Source organism: Oncorhynchus nerka, linkage group LG12 (genome assembly GCF_034236695.1).
Source record: "Oncorhynchus nerka isolate Pitt River linkage group LG12, Oner_Uvic_2.0, whole genome shotgun sequence".
In the NCBI taxonomy this organism is placed as follows: Eukaryota; Metazoa; Chordata; class Actinopteri; order Salmoniformes; family Salmonidae; genus Oncorhynchus; species Oncorhynchus nerka.
This window is the reverse complement of record NC_088407.1, coordinates 86,941,641-86,957,003: the sequence shown is the minus strand read 5'-3', so window position 1 is coordinate 86,957,003 and position 15,363 is coordinate 86,941,641. Positions and strand designations below refer to the sequence as shown.

The 15,363-nt window shown below is 49.1% G+C and overlaps 1 pseudogene; it reads right to left on the bottom strand.

The window, feature by feature from the left end:
* Positions 1-508: 508 nt before the first annotated feature.
* LOC115115841 (son of sevenless homolog 2-like) overlaps positions 509-15,363 on the bottom strand; it is a 64,902-nt pseudogene continuing 50,047 nt past the window's right edge.

Below are 15,363 nucleotides of genomic sequence, written 5' to 3'. Positions count from 1 at the left end.
GAATGTCTCGATGCCCGTCTGCCTGCTTTATATAGCAAGCCACAGTAAACTGGCCTCTGAGTGAGTATGTATATATATATATATATATATATACACACACACTTTTGGCCAGGGCCCATAGGGTATTACTGCACTACATAGGAAATAGGGTGCAATTTGTGACACAACCCTTTTGTTCCTTTACACTAGCTGGGAGGGAGAAATTAGCCTGAGTCCCAGATCTGCATGTGTCGTCTTGCCAACATACAAAAACAAAAAAAACAACAGGACGTACGTAGTGTGACAATAATACAGAAGAGTTGGCAAGACAGCACAAGCCAGGCTAGAACTCAGGCTAGGGTCAGAAGACATGGCTTCATTCTGTTTAAGTCCCAGGGTTTAGATTCTAGCCTGGGGGGAGGTAAGTTAGAGACACAGTGACCTGTTATCTGACCATAGCAGTATTGGACAGTTAGGCAACGTGGGGTGGGAGGGGGGAGTGGTATATGTAATACAACCGAGAAGTCACTTTATGCAAATTATTTAGTTAGTGTATACATACACAGCATCCACAAACGTGTACAGTTTTTCTAGTGTATAGCTTTTGTTCTAAGCATTACATAGGAAACCTTATTTAGGATTTCTTTTTAATAGCATTAGACACCTTTTGCCTCTACTCTGTCAAATAGAAAACTAAATAAAAAGGCACATCCGAGCACGATGCATGTGTTGTTTCAGTCTTCAAATTAAAAAAGGTATTTCTTGAGAGGACAAGGACTTCTCGCTAACAGAAGCAGGCTACCCTCTCTGTGAATACAGATATTTCAAACAGCCACTGGGGAGCTGTGGAGCCAATTCCCCGTTTGTCCACTGGGGGAGCTGTGGAGCCAATTCCCCGTTTGTCCACTGGGGGAGCCGTGGAGCCAATTCCCCGTTTGTCCACTGGGGGAGCCAATTCCCCGTTTGTCCACTGGGGGAGCTGTGGAGCCAATTCCCAGTTTGTCCACTAGGGGAGCTATCCTCTTTGTCCCAGGCTTTGGTGGGGTTGCTACATGTGATGCCTCCAATGTAGAATTTCCATACAGAACCAGAAGGCTGGTACAGTAACTGGGGATGATGGTACTAACAAGTCTGTAGTGTTGGACAGATAGGACACATTTTTAACTTGGGGTGATTAGTTTCATTTAAGACGTCATCTTGGCTTTTTAGGGATGTATTCATTAGCAAAACACAACAACAACCTTGCAACAGAAAACCTTATGCGACATTATGAAACAAGAGTTTCTATTGGACAAATTCAGGTAGGTCTCATCCCGCTTGCATCGGTTTGGTTCCTAGTGAATACACCTCTGGAGAGGACTATTAAAAAAGATCCCCTGGTCAGACCATTACTCTGTTCCAGCTGGCTGATGTGTGTTATTATTAGGTAGGTACTGATTGGCTTAGCACAGAGAATGTTCGACCAACCAATCAATGTGTTTGAAACGTCCATGTGTAGTTGCAAGGGGTTTGTTTGAATAGTAGTGCTGAGCTGTCGGTTCGGTTTTTGTACAATTATATAAATATTTATTAAAAAATATATTTTCAGTTTCCATCTTTAAAAAAACAAAACAAAAAACCAAACATGAAATGCATTATGTGAAAACATACATAGTCCCTTGATGGTAGTGAATGCCCATTACTGACTAACCATCGTCTATTCACATTACTGTAGTAAAGTTGCATACATTGGTTTTGTTTGATGACCAGCCTCATCTCATGTCTATAAAGCTGCAGTCTGATCACTATTTTACTCATTCTTCAAAGGAAATAAGGTATATTTTTATGCCAACTATCAATCACTTAGATCAGGTAGTTTCAGGTAGAGATACCTGACGAAGCAGTTGTTCTCAATCCCTCAGATTGAACTACGTCTCCTTTCGCTCTCTGGTCTGCCCACAGACTGGACAAGTAGGCGTGCAATGGATTATGGGAATTGTAGTTCATTACTACGTTTCCGGCCCGCTAATCTATGTAGAATATTGGCTTGTTGGAAAACTACAACTCCCTACTACATCTCACAGTTCGGGCTTGATCTGAATTACTTCCTGTTTGACCCCCCCCCTACACAGCATTTAATTGCTCAGAACTCAAATTGAGAAAATATTCCTTTATTTGCAATTGACAAGATGGCGGCATACACAATGTTGGATTTACTTCATGGAGCAATTATTATTATTTAATTTTTTAATTACGCTGCATTTTCTAAAGTTCAAACAAACCCCCTTGCAACTAGACAAGAGGACATTGGTTTTTGAGGGAAGTATGGACAAGGCTGGTCGATCTGACCTTACACCAAACAGTGACTACCATGTAACTGCCAACGAAGCCTCACATTAGCATGTTGCAATCTGCTCGCTACCCTGGACAGATAAAGGTCTGGCTGCTGTTGTCACCACGTCACTGGCAGAGGAGAGGGCAGAGAAGAGACAGTGGAGAGGGCAGAGAAGAGAGAGTGGAGAGGGCAGAGAAGAGAGAGTGGAGAGGGCAGAGAAGAGAGAGTGGAGAGGGCAGAGAAGAGAGAGTGGAGAGGGCAGAGAAGAGAGAGTGGAGAGGGCAGAGAAGAGAGAGTGGAGAGGGCAGAGAAGAGAGAGTGGAGAGGGCAGAGAAGAGAGAGTGGAGAGGGCAGAGAAGAGAGAGTGGAGAGGGCAGAGAAGAGAGAGTGGAGAGGGCAGAGAAGAGAGAGGGGAGGGCAGAGAAGAAGAGATATCTCAGAGGAGAGGGCAGAGAAGAAGAGATATCTCAGAGGAGAGGGCAGAGAAGAAGAGATATCTCAGAGGAGAGGGCAGAGAAGAAGAGATATCTCAGAGGAGAGGGCAGAGAAGAAGAGATATCTCAGAGGAGAGGGCAGAGAAGAAGAGATATCTCAGAGGAGAGGGCAGAGAAGAAGAGATATCTCAGAGGAGAGGGTAGAGAAGAAGAGATATCTCAGAGGAGAGGGCAGAGGAGAAGAGATATCAAGGTTGTCGTCAAATCCTTTTCCGAGATCGGAGCTCTTTGATATCCATCATATGACTAAAAAAAGGGTAGACACAACAAACGTTGACCAAGCTTTATGTGCAAGTGGAGCGAACACACACCACCTGTCCCACTAGCAGAGGGTGGAGCGAACACACACCACCTGTCCCACTAGCAGAGGGTGGAGCGAACACACACCACCTGTCCCACTAGCAGAGGGTGGAGCGAACACACACCACCTGTCCCACTAGCAGAGGGTGGAGCGAACACACACCACCTGTCCCTCTAGCAGAGGGTGGAGCGAACACACACCACCTGTCCCACTAGCAGAGGGTGGAGCGAACACACACCACCCATCCCTCTAGCAGAGGGTGGAGCGAACACACACCACCTGTCCCACTAGCAGAGGGTGGAGCGAACACACACCACCCATCCCTCTAGCAGAGGCCCACAGAGGTCAGTGCTGTGGGGTCAAAGGCAACATCTGAAATGGAGGGTAATTCTAGGACCAGCAGGGCTGGATGTAGCTACCAACTACAGCAAGGACCCCATGTCCTGGGCTACATGATCCTCCTGTACCACACAGTAACACACCCATTACAGTCACAGCTCTACTCAGTTCAGTGCACAGTGGAGACCAACAAACAAACAAAGGAGGGGAAGGATTTCAGTGTGACAACGATCAGGTTGGTAATGTCTGAACGACTGGATGGAAATATCCACAGTCCATTTTTAGTTAGTCATTCCTCAAAACATGAATCCCTTATATGACCCCCTGCAGAACATAGGACTGGTCACTAAAAGGTGGGAGTCGACACAGATGGGAGGAGCCTCACGAGGAGAACTTCCAACACTTAGAACCACAGTAAATGTGTGTTTGATTAGTTCGATGATAAAAGAGCATTGAGGTCTTGTACGGTCCAGAGTGGAGTCCGTCTGATGGTCCGTCCGTCCGAGAACCACAGGACAAGAGGACTGACTCCTGGGGTGAACGAGTGAATGGCGTTCGCAACACGACCGTGTGCCAACGCAACAATGCCCATAGATCCACACAAAGCAGTCCATGCCGATGGAAGTGTCATGGTGGTCTGTATAGTCCCCAACCACCAGGACAGGCTGAAGAGGACATGGCCCTCTCCTTTCTGGGTTCAGCAGTGTCTCTAGGTAGGAGAGTTACTACTGGACTACGGCATACTGTCCTGTCCACTCCAGTACAGAGTGGAATATCTATATGAAGAAAATTACAGTCAATGTTGTGTACAGGTGTGTGACGGGTACTGCACATACAGAGGAGGAGGAGCCAGTGTCTTGGGGCTCCTTGTTCATTGGCTGGCACACTGGTGTGGATTTCCCATTGGCACAGAGGGCTTGAAATGAAGGTGGGGCTACTGATACCCTGAGAGGAGTGGCCGTGTTGTGATTGGTCAATGTAGGAGATGAGTAGGAGGGGTTTTGGAGTCTTTGTTACGATCAGTAGCTTAAAAAAAAAAAAGAATCCTGATTAGTTTGTTTTTAAATCGCTCTGTGTCATGAGGTCATAGTATGATACAGTTTGTGTGGAGCAGCAGCCGTGATGAGAAGGAAACAACAAAAGAAGCAAGGAGGCTCCTCATTGGCTACCCTCTGTGCTCTCCACCAATGAGAGGCTCTGTAAAGGGGGTGACAACAGCTCCCTCTTGTAGGTCTTTGGGGGAAGTTTGGGGAGCTGGGAGGAGGAGTTGTGGCGGGGAGGTACAGGTGGGGCCATGATGGGCAGGGGGAGTGGACAGAGACTGTTCTGGCTGGCGCTGAGCAGGCAGCTCCGTCGGGGACACGGGGCGAGGGGGAACCCGGGGCGTTCCAGGGGTGGAGGGGAACTGCCAAAATCCCAGTGGAAGCGGCCGAGGGGGAGGGTTGGAGGTTCGGGGTAGTTAATGAAGATCTCTGGTGGCTTCTGGGGACGGGGAGGGTGTCTGGCTGGGGGTCCCGGGGGGTGGAGGTGGGGGGCTGCTGGGGAGGGGGCCGTCGCTGAGGCCGTTGTAGACTGGGGTGCGGGGCTGGACCCTGGGAAGAGGAGGGGGCAGTCTGGGGGGGATGGCTGGGGGACCTTTGGACCTGGAACTCAACTACAAAACACAGGAGGGTCAAAGTCAGATAAACAAAGAGAAATATATTATTAAACAGGAGTCAGAGTTGAGAACCAATCAGATTGTCTTTTAGTAGTTAGTCTAACAGGAGTCAGTGTTGAGAACCAATCAGATTGTCTTTTAGTAGTTAGTCTAACAGGAGTCAGTGTTGAGAACCAATCAGATTGTCTTTTAGTAGTTAGTCTAACAGGAGTCAGTGTTGAGAACCAATCAGATTGTCTTTTAGTAGTTAGTCTAACAGGAGTCAGAGTTGAGAACCAATCAGATTGTCTTTTAGTAGTTAGTCTAACAGGAGTCAGTGTTGAGAACCAATCAGATTGTCTTTTAGTAGTTAGTCTAACAGGAGTCAGTGTTGAGAACCAATCAGATTGTCTTTTAGTAGTTAGTCTAACAGGAGTCAGTGTTGAGAACCAATCAGATTGTCTTTTAGTAGTTAGTCTAACAGGAGTCAGTGTTGAGAACCAATCAGATTGTCTTTTAGTAGTTAGTCTAACAGGAGTCAGTGTTGAGAACCAATCAGATTGTCTTTTAGTAGTTAGTCTAACAGGAGTCAGTGTTGAGAACCAATCAGATTGTCTTTTAGTAGTTAGTCTAACAGGAGTCAGTGTTGAGAACCAATCAGATTGTCTTTTAGTAGTTAGTCTAACAGGAGTCAGTGTTGAGAACCAATCAGATTGTCTTTTAGTAGTTAGTCTAACAGGAGTCAGTGTTGAGAACCAATCAGATGGACTAACTCAGAGAAACATCTGGAAAGGTGTACTGTACTAAGTGTGTGTTATCTTGACCCCAGTAAAACAATCCTTCCATTTCACAAAAAACACAAAACTTGAAATTGCACGGTGTGTGTATGTTACCTTGGTCTCAGAGAAAGCATCCTTCCTGCGAGGGGGAAGTGGAGGGGGCTTCAGTAACTCCTCTCCTAGCTGGTGAAGGCTTCCACAAGACACTGAGTGGAACTCTACACATAGGTATAGTCAATCAATCAATCAATCAATCAATCAAATGTATTTATAAAGCCCTTTTTACACCAGCAGTTGTCACAAAGTTATCAGAAACGGGCTGGGGGGAAACGGGCTGGGGGAGAACGGGCTGGGGGAGAACGGGCTGGGGGAGAACGGGCTGGGGGGGCTGGGAAACGGGCTGGGGGGCTGGGGAGAAGCGGGCTGGGGAACGGGCTGGGGGAAACGGGCTGGGGGAGAACGGGCTGGGGGAGAACGGGCTGGGGGAGAACGGGCTGGGGAGAACGGGCTGGGGGAGAACGGGCTGGGGAAAAGCGGGCTGGGGAAACGGGCTGGGGGAAACGGGCTGGGGGAAACGGGCTGGGGGAAACGGGCTGGGGGAAACGGGCTGGGGGAAACGGGCTGGGGGAAAACGGGCTGGGGAGAACGGGGGCTGGGGAGAACGGGCTGGGGGAGAACGGGCTGGGGGAGAACGGGCTGGGGGGAGAACGGGCTGGGGGAGAACGGGCTGGGGGGAGAACGGGCTGGGGGGAACGGGCTGGGGGATGTGTCCCAACTCTGAGGGTCTCAGGGGAGTGGGATATGCAAAATATACATACACAGGTCACCCTACCCAGGTTACTCACCCTACCCAGGTTACTCACACTACCCAGGTTACTCACACTACCCAGGTTACTCACACTACCCAGGTTACTCACACTACCCAGGTTACTCACACTACCCAGGTTACTCACACTACCCAGGTTACTCACCCTACCCAGGTTACTCACCCTACCCAGGTTACTCACACTAAATGTGGAGCACGACCACCCAGTCTACCAGACCCCATTAAACCCAGTCTACCAGACCCCATTAACCCAGTCTACCAGAACCCATTAACCCAGTCTACCAGACCCCATTAACCCAGTCTACCAGACCCCATTAACCCAGTCTACCAGACCCCATTAACCCAATCTACCAGACCCCATTAACCCAGTCTACCAGACCCCATTAACCCAGTCTACCAGAACCCATTAACCCAGTCTACCAGACCCCATTAACCCAGTCTACCAGACCCCATTAACCCAGTCTACCAGACCCCATTAACCCAGTCTACCAGACCCCATTAACCCAGTCTACCAGACCCCATTAACCCAGTCTACCAGACCCCATTAACCCAGTCTACCAGAACCCATTAACCCAGTCTACCAGAACCCATTAACCCAGTCTACCAGAACCCATTAACCCAGTCTACCAGACCCCATTAACCCAGTCTACCAGAACCCATTAACCCAGTCTACCAGACCCCATTAACCCAGTCTACCAGACCCCATTAACCCAGTCTACCAGACCCCATTAACCCAGTCTACCAGACCCCATTAACCCAGTCTACCAGACCCCAGTCTACCAGAACCCAGTCTACCAGACACCAGAACCCAGTCTACCAGAACCCAGTCTACCAGACACCAGAACCCAGTCTACCAGACACCAGAACCCAGTCTACCAGAACCCAGTCTACCAGACACCAGAACCCAGTCTACCAGAACCCAGTCTACTCCATAGGAAGGCTGTGTTCTTGTTTGTCCAGCTAAAGAAGCTCTGTTTCCTAAATCCTAAACACAGACAGACACACCTCATCGTACAGCGATAACAGTGACACTCACTTGAGGGCGGGAGGAGAACAGAACAGAATATGGAGTTTCCACCTGATATAAAATGGCCACAGAGAGAAGTTGAGCCACCTGTAAAATGAAGACAGACCTCAAATTATATCCACTTCAACTTCCGCAATTATAATCTTCCACGTGTTTACATCACTGAATGGTGTGTGTATGTCTGTGTGTGTGTGTGTATGTCTGTGTGTGTGTGTGTGTGTGTGTGTGTGTCTCTCTCTCTCTCTGCCTCACCATAAACACTATAGAGATCTGGTTCCATGAAGACAGAGCTGAGGTCTGAGCAGGCAGACTGTGGGGGCGTAGGGGTGCTGGGTGAGGTGGGGACCGAGGCTATGTAAGAAGTCTCATGCTCTGTCTCAGCGATGCTCCTGAAGGTGATCTTGTGCGGGGGCTCTCTCTCCAGGGGTACGGGGTGGCCCTTCAGGGTCCCTGACGTAGAGGTGCGCACCGGCCGGATCCCCGGGGACTTCAGGGGGTACAGGGTCTTCCTGGGCTGGAGGAGAGAGAGAGAGAGAGAGAGAGGGGGATTAAGTCATGACAGAGTTGGGGTTAGCATGCACAACTCACACTATCACACAAATCTGTCATTTTTATTTTATGCACATTTTTTGGGGGGACCTTTATTTAACTAGGCAAGTCAGTTAAGAACAAATTCTTAATTTTCAATGACGGCCTACCGGGGAACAGTGGGTTAACTGCCTTGTTCAGGGGGCAGAACGACAGATTTGTACCTACGTACCACCCATTGATGTTACATTTCAGCTAAATACAAAGTGATAATATATATTAAAAAAATGCTCTCTGTTTGACTGATTAGCGAGCAGCGTTTCCACGGAAACAATGATCAGTAATCACATCTCACTACCGGAAGGTTTGATCTGGTTACTTACGAATCGTGGCGGCTGCTTGCAGTTACGAGGCTCTATCTCCTGAGACTTGTTGAACAGATAGTCAGAGAACTCCTTCTCACCCAGACTGCCCATCGGGTTCAGGTTCTCAAAAAACCTCTGGGACAAAAACACAGGCCATCTGATTCACAATATTCCCTTTGAGTGGATCAAAGGCAAGGTGACCACTGTTGTTATGGTGCAGGGGAAGGAGAGAGAGACTAGGGCAGGTAGAGAGAGAGAGAGAGAGAGACTAGGACAGGTAGAGAGAGAGACTAGGACAGGTAAAGAGAGAACGACTGGGACAGGTAGAGAGAGAGGGACTAGGACAGGTAGAGATAGATGGATAGAGGGACTAGGACAGGTAGAGAGAGATGGAGAGAGGGACTAGGTCAGGTAGAGAGAGAGACAGAGAGAAGGACAAGGACAGGTAGAGAGAGAGGGACTAGGACAGGTAGAGAGAAGGACTAGGACAGGTAGGGACAGGTAGAGGGACTAGGACAGGTAGAGAGAGATGGACTAGGACAGGTAGAAAGAGATGGACTAGGACAGGTAGAAAGAGGGACTAGGACAGGTAGAGAGAGAGAGGACAGGTAGAGAGAGAGAGGACAGGTAAAGAGAGGGACTAGGACAGGTAGAGAGAGGGACTAGGACAGGTAGAAAGAGAGACTAGGACAGGTAGAAAGAGAGACGGAGAGAGAAGGACAAGGACAGGTAGAGAGAGAGGGACTATGACAGGTAGAGAGAAGGACTAGGATAGGTAGGGATATGGAGAGAGGGACTAGGACAGGTAGAGAGAGAGATGGAGAGAGAGAGGGACTAGGACAGGTAGAGAGAGAGATGTCCTGTAGAGAGAAGGACTGGTTTTGAATGTCCTGCTGGACAGGTAGAGAGAAGGGACAAGGACAGGTGGAAAGAGAGACGAGAGAGAAGGACAAGGACAGGTAGAGAGAGGCTGGTTCTGGTACTGCTGTATCTCTCCTGGAGCTCTTTGAGAAGGACTAGGATAGGTAGGGATATGGAGAGAGGGACTAGGACAGGTAGAGAGAGAGATGGAGAGAGAGAGGGACTAGGACAGGTAGAGAGAGATGGAGAGAGGGACTAGGACAGGTAGAGAGAGATGGAGAGAGGGACTAGGACAGGTAGAGAGAGAGATGGAGAGAGGGACTAGGACAGGTAGAGAGAGATGGAGAGAGGGACTAGGACAGGTTGAGAGAGATGGAGAGAAATTATGTCCTGCTGCACATTGAAAAAAGTAAGGCTGGTTTTGATTGGCCTACCTTGATGTCCTGCTGGACCTTGAGACAGTAAGGCTGGTTTTGATTGGCCTACCTTGATGTCCTGCTGCACCTTGAGACAGTAAGGCTGGTTTGGATTGGCCGACCTTGAGACAGTAAGGCTGGTTTTGATTGGCCTACCTTGATGTCCTGCTGGACCTTGAGACAGTAAGGCTGGTTCTGGTACTGCTGTATCTCTCCTGTGATTTCTGCTACTTTCCTCCTCTTACTGAGGACAGTTGATCAGCTCTTTGGGACCGTGTCTCTTCAGGAAGTTATTGGTCAGGTAGATACATGTTCCCTGGGACAGACTCAGGTAGATACTCTGTCTAGATACCTGGGAGGATGGTTTATTGGTCAGGTAGATACCTGGGACAGACGGGTAGGTAGGTAGTTATTGGTCAGGTAGAGGGACAGGCGGGTAGGTAGATTACCTGGTCAGAGATACCTGGGAGGCGGGTAGGTAGTTATTGGTCAGGTAGATTGGGACAGACGGGTTGGTCAGGTAGATACCTGGGACAGACGGGTAGGTAGGTAGTTATTGGTCAGGTAGATACCTGGGACAGACGAGGTAGGTAGTTATTGGTCAGGTAGGTAGGTAGTTATTGGTCAGGTAGATACATGGGACAGACAGGTAGGTAGTTATTGGTCAGGTAGATACCTGGGACAGACGGGTAGGTAGGTAGTTATTGTCAGGTAGTTACAGACGGGTTGGTCAGGTAGATACCTGGGACAGACGGGGAGGTAGGTAGTTATTGGTCAGGTAGATACCTGGGACAGACGGGTAGGTAGGTAGTTATTGGTCAGGTAGATACCTGGGACAGACGGGGTAGGTAGGGTCAGTTATTGGGTCAGGTAGATACCTGGGACAGACGGGTAGGTAGGTAGGTAGATACCTGGGACAGACGGAGGTAGGTAGTTATTGGTCAGGTAGATACCTGGGACAGACGGGGGTAGGTAGGTAGTTATTGGTCAGGTAGATACCTGGGACAGACGGGGAGGTAGGGTCAGGTAGATACCTGGGACAGACGGGTGGTAGTTATTGGTCAGGTAGATACCTGGGACAGACGGGTAGTTATTGGTCAGGTAGATAGGTAGTTATTGGTCAGGTAGATACCTGGGACAGACAGGTAGGTAGGTAATTGGTAGTTAGGTAGTTATGGTCAGGTAGATACCTGGGACAGACGGGTAGGTAGGTAGTTATTGGTCAGGTAGATACCTGGGACAGACAGGTAGGTAGTTATTGGTCAGGTAGATACCTGGGACAGACGGGTAGGTAGGTAGTTACCTGGTCAGGTAGATACCTGGGACAGACGGGTAGGTAGGTAGTTATTGGTCAGGTAGATACCTGGGACAGACAGGTAGGTAGTTATTGGTCAGGTAGATACCTGGGACAGACAGGTAGGTAGTTATTGGTCAGGTAGATACCTGGGACAGACAGGTAGGTAGTTATTGGTCAGGTAGATACCTGGGACAGACGGGTAGGTAGTTATTGGTCAGGTAGATACCTGGGACAGACGGGTAGGTAGGTAGTTATTGGTCAGGTAGATACCTGGGACAGACGGGTAGGTAGGTAGTTATTGGTCAGGTAGATACCTGGGACAGACGGGGAGGTAGGTAGTTATTGGTCAGGTAGATACCTGGGACAGACGGTAGGTAGTTATTGGTCAGGTAGATACCTGGGACAGACAGGTAGGTAGTTATTGGTCAGGTAGATACCTGGGACAGACAGGTAGGTAGTTATTGGTCAGGTAGATACCTGGGACAGACGGTAGGTAGGTAGTTATTGGTCAGGTAGATACCTGGGACAGACAGGTAGGTAGTTATTGGTCAGGTAGATACCTAGGTAGGTAGTTATTGGTCAGGTACCTGGGACAGACAGTTATTGGTCAGGTAGATACCTGGGACAGACGGGGTAGGTAGGTAGTTATTGGTCAGGTAGATACCTGGGACAGACGGGGAGGTAGGTAGTTATTGGTCAGGTAGATACCTGGGACAGACGGGTAGGTAGTTATTGGTCAGGTAGATACCTGGGACAGACGGGTAGGTAGGTAGTTATTGGTCAGGTAGATACCTGGGACAGACAGGGTAGGTAGTTATTGGTCAGGTAGATACCTGGGACAGACGGGTAGGTAGTTATTGGTCAGGTAGATACCTGGGACAGACGGGTAGGTAGGTAGTTATTGGTCAGGTAGATACCTGGGACAGACGGGTAGGTAGTTATTGGGTCAGGTAGATACCTGGGACAGACGGGTAGGTAGGTAGTTATTGGTCAGGTACCTGGGACAGACGGGTAGGTAGGTAGTTATTGGTCAGGTAGATACCTGGGACAGACAGGTAGGTAGTTATTGGTCAGGTAGATACCTGGGACAGACGGGGAGGTAGGTAGTTATTGGTCAGGTAGATACCTGGGACAGACGGGTAGGTAGGTAGTTATTGGTCAGGTAGATACCTGGGACAGACAGGTAGGTAGTTATTGGTCAGGTAGATACCTGGGACAGACGGGTAGGTAGGTAGTTATTGGTCAGGTAGATACCTGGGACAGACGGGTAGGTAGGTAGTTATTGGTCAGGTAGATACCTGGGACAGACGGGTAGGTAGGTAGTTATTGGTCAGGTAGATACCTGGGACAGACGGGTAGGTAGGTAGTTACCTGGGACAGACGGTTAGTTATTGGTCAGGTAGATACCTGGGACAGACGGGGAGGTAGGTAGTTATTGGTCAGGTAGATACCTGGGACAGACGGGTAGGTAGGTAGTTATTGGTCAGGTAGATACCTGGGACAGACGGGTAGGTAGGTAGTTATTGGTCAGGTAGATACCTGGGACAGACAGGTAGGTAGTTATTGGTCAGGTAGATACCTGGGACAGACGGGTAGGTAGTTATTGGTCAGGTAGATACCTGGGACAGACGGGTAGGTTAGGGTCAGGTAGATACCTGGGACAGACAGGTAGGTAGTTATTGGTCAGGTAGATACCTGGGACAGGGACAGGTAGGTAGTTATTGGTCAGGTAGATACCTGGGACAGACAGGTAGTTATTGGTCAGGTAGTTATGGGACAGACAGGTAGGTAGTTATTGGTCAGGTATACCTGGGACAGACGGGTAGGTAGGTTAGTCAGGTAGATTGGTCAGGTAGATACATGGGACAGACAGGTAGGTAGGTTTATTGGTCAGGTAGATACCTGGGTCAGACAGGTAGGGTTATTGGTCAGGTAGATACCTGGGACAGACGGGTAGGTAGGTAGTTATTGGTAGTCAGATAGATACCTGGGACAGACAGGTAGGTAGTTATTGGTCAGGTAGATACCTGGGACAGACAGGTAGGTAGTTAGGTAGATACCTGGGACAGACAGGTCAGGTAGATACCTGGGACAGACAGGTAGGTAGTTATTGGTCAGGTAGATACCTGGGACAGACAGGTAGGTAGTTATTGGTCAGGTAGATACCTGGGACAGACGGTAGAGGTAGTTATTGGTCAGGTAGATACCTGGGACAGACGGGTAGGTAGGTAGTTATTGGTCAGGTAGATACCTGGGACAGACGGTGGGACAGACAGGTAGGTAGTTATTGGTCAGGTAGATACCTGGGACAGACGGGTAGGTAGGTAGTTATTGGTCAGATAGATACCTGGGACAGACAGGTAGGTAGTTATTGGTCAGGTAGATACCTGGGACAGACAGGTAGGTAGTTATTGGTCAGGTAGATACCTGGGACAGACGGGTAGGTAGGTAGTTATTGGTCAGGTAGATACCTGGGACAGACGGGTAGGGTCAGGTAGATACCTGGGACAGACGGGTAGGTAGGTAGTTATTGGTCAGGTAGATACCTGGGACAGACGGGTAGGTAGGTAGTTATTGGTCAGGTAGATACCTGGGACAGACGGGTAGGTAGGGTCAGTTACAGACAGGTAGGTAGCAGGTCAGGTAGATACCCTGAGACGTGGAGGTAGGTTATTGGTCAGGTAGATACCTGGGACAGACGGTAGGTAGTTATTGGTCAGGTAGATACCTGGGACAGACAGGTAGGTAGTTATTGGTCAGGTAGATACCTGGGACAGACGGGGAGGTAGGTAGTTATTGGTCAGGTAGATACCTGGGACAGACGGGAGGTAGGTAGTTATTGGTCAGGTAGATACCTGGGACAGACGGGGTAGGGTAGGTAGTTATTTATTGGTCAGGTAGATACCTGGGACAGACGGGAGGTAGGTAGTTATTGGTCAGGTAGATACCTGGGACAGACGGGAGGTAGGTAGGTAGTTATTGGTCAGGTAGATACCTGGGACAGACAGGTAGGTAGTTATTGGTCAGGTAGATACCTGGGACAGACAGGTAGGTAGTTATTGGTCAGGTAGATACCTGGGACAGACGGTCAGGTAGATACCTGGGACAGACAGGTAGGTAGTTATTGGTCAGGTAGATACCTGGGACAGACGGGTAGGTAGGTAGTTATTGGTCAGGTAGATACCTGGGACAGACAGGTAGGTAGTTATTGGTCAGGTAGATACCTGGGACAGACAGGTAGGTAGGTAGTTATTGGTCAGGTAGATACCAGACAGGTGGGATTGGTCAGGTAGATACCTGGGACAGACGGGTAGGTAGTTTATTGGTCAGGTAGATACATGGGACAGACAGGTAGGTAGTTATTGGTCAGGTAGATACCTGGTCAGGTAGGTAGTTATTGGTCAGGTAGATACCTGTGACAGACGGGTAGGTAGGTAGTTATTGGTCAGGTAGATACCTGGGACAGACAGGTAGGTAGTTATTGGTCAGGTAGATACCTGGGACAGACGGGGAGGTAGGTAGTTATTGGTCAGGTAGATACCTGGGACAGACGGGTAGGTAGGTAGTTATTGGTCAGGTAGATACCTGGGACAGACAGGTAGGTAGGTAGTTATTGGTCAGGTAGATACCTGGGACAGACGGTAGGTTAGTTATTGGTCAGGTAGATACATGGGACAGGTAGGTAGTTACAGGTAGATACTGGGATCAGGAAGTTATTGGTCAGATAGATACCTGGGGACAGGTAGATTATTGGTCAGGTAGATACCTGGTAGTTATTGGTCAGGTAGATACCTGGGACAGACGGGAGGTAGGTAGTTATTGGTCAGGTAGATACCTGGGACAGACGGGTAGGTAGGTAGTTATTGGTCAGGTAGATACCTGGGACAGACAGGTAGGTAGATGGGGCAGGTAGTTACCTGGTCAGGTAGGTAGTTACCTGGTCAGGAAGGTAGTTGGGGCAGGTAGATACCTGGTCAGGTAGGTAGTTGGTCAGGTAGGTAGATGGTCAGGAAGGTAGAGGGGCAGGTCAGGTAGGTAGATGGGGCAGGTAGATACTTGGTCAGGTAGGTAGATGGTCAGGTAGGTAGATGGGGCAGGTAGATACCTGGTCAGGTAGGTAGATGGGGCAGGTCAGGTAGGTAGATGGGGCAGGTAGGGCAGGTAGGTCAGGTACATGGTCAGGTAGGTAGATGGGGCAGGT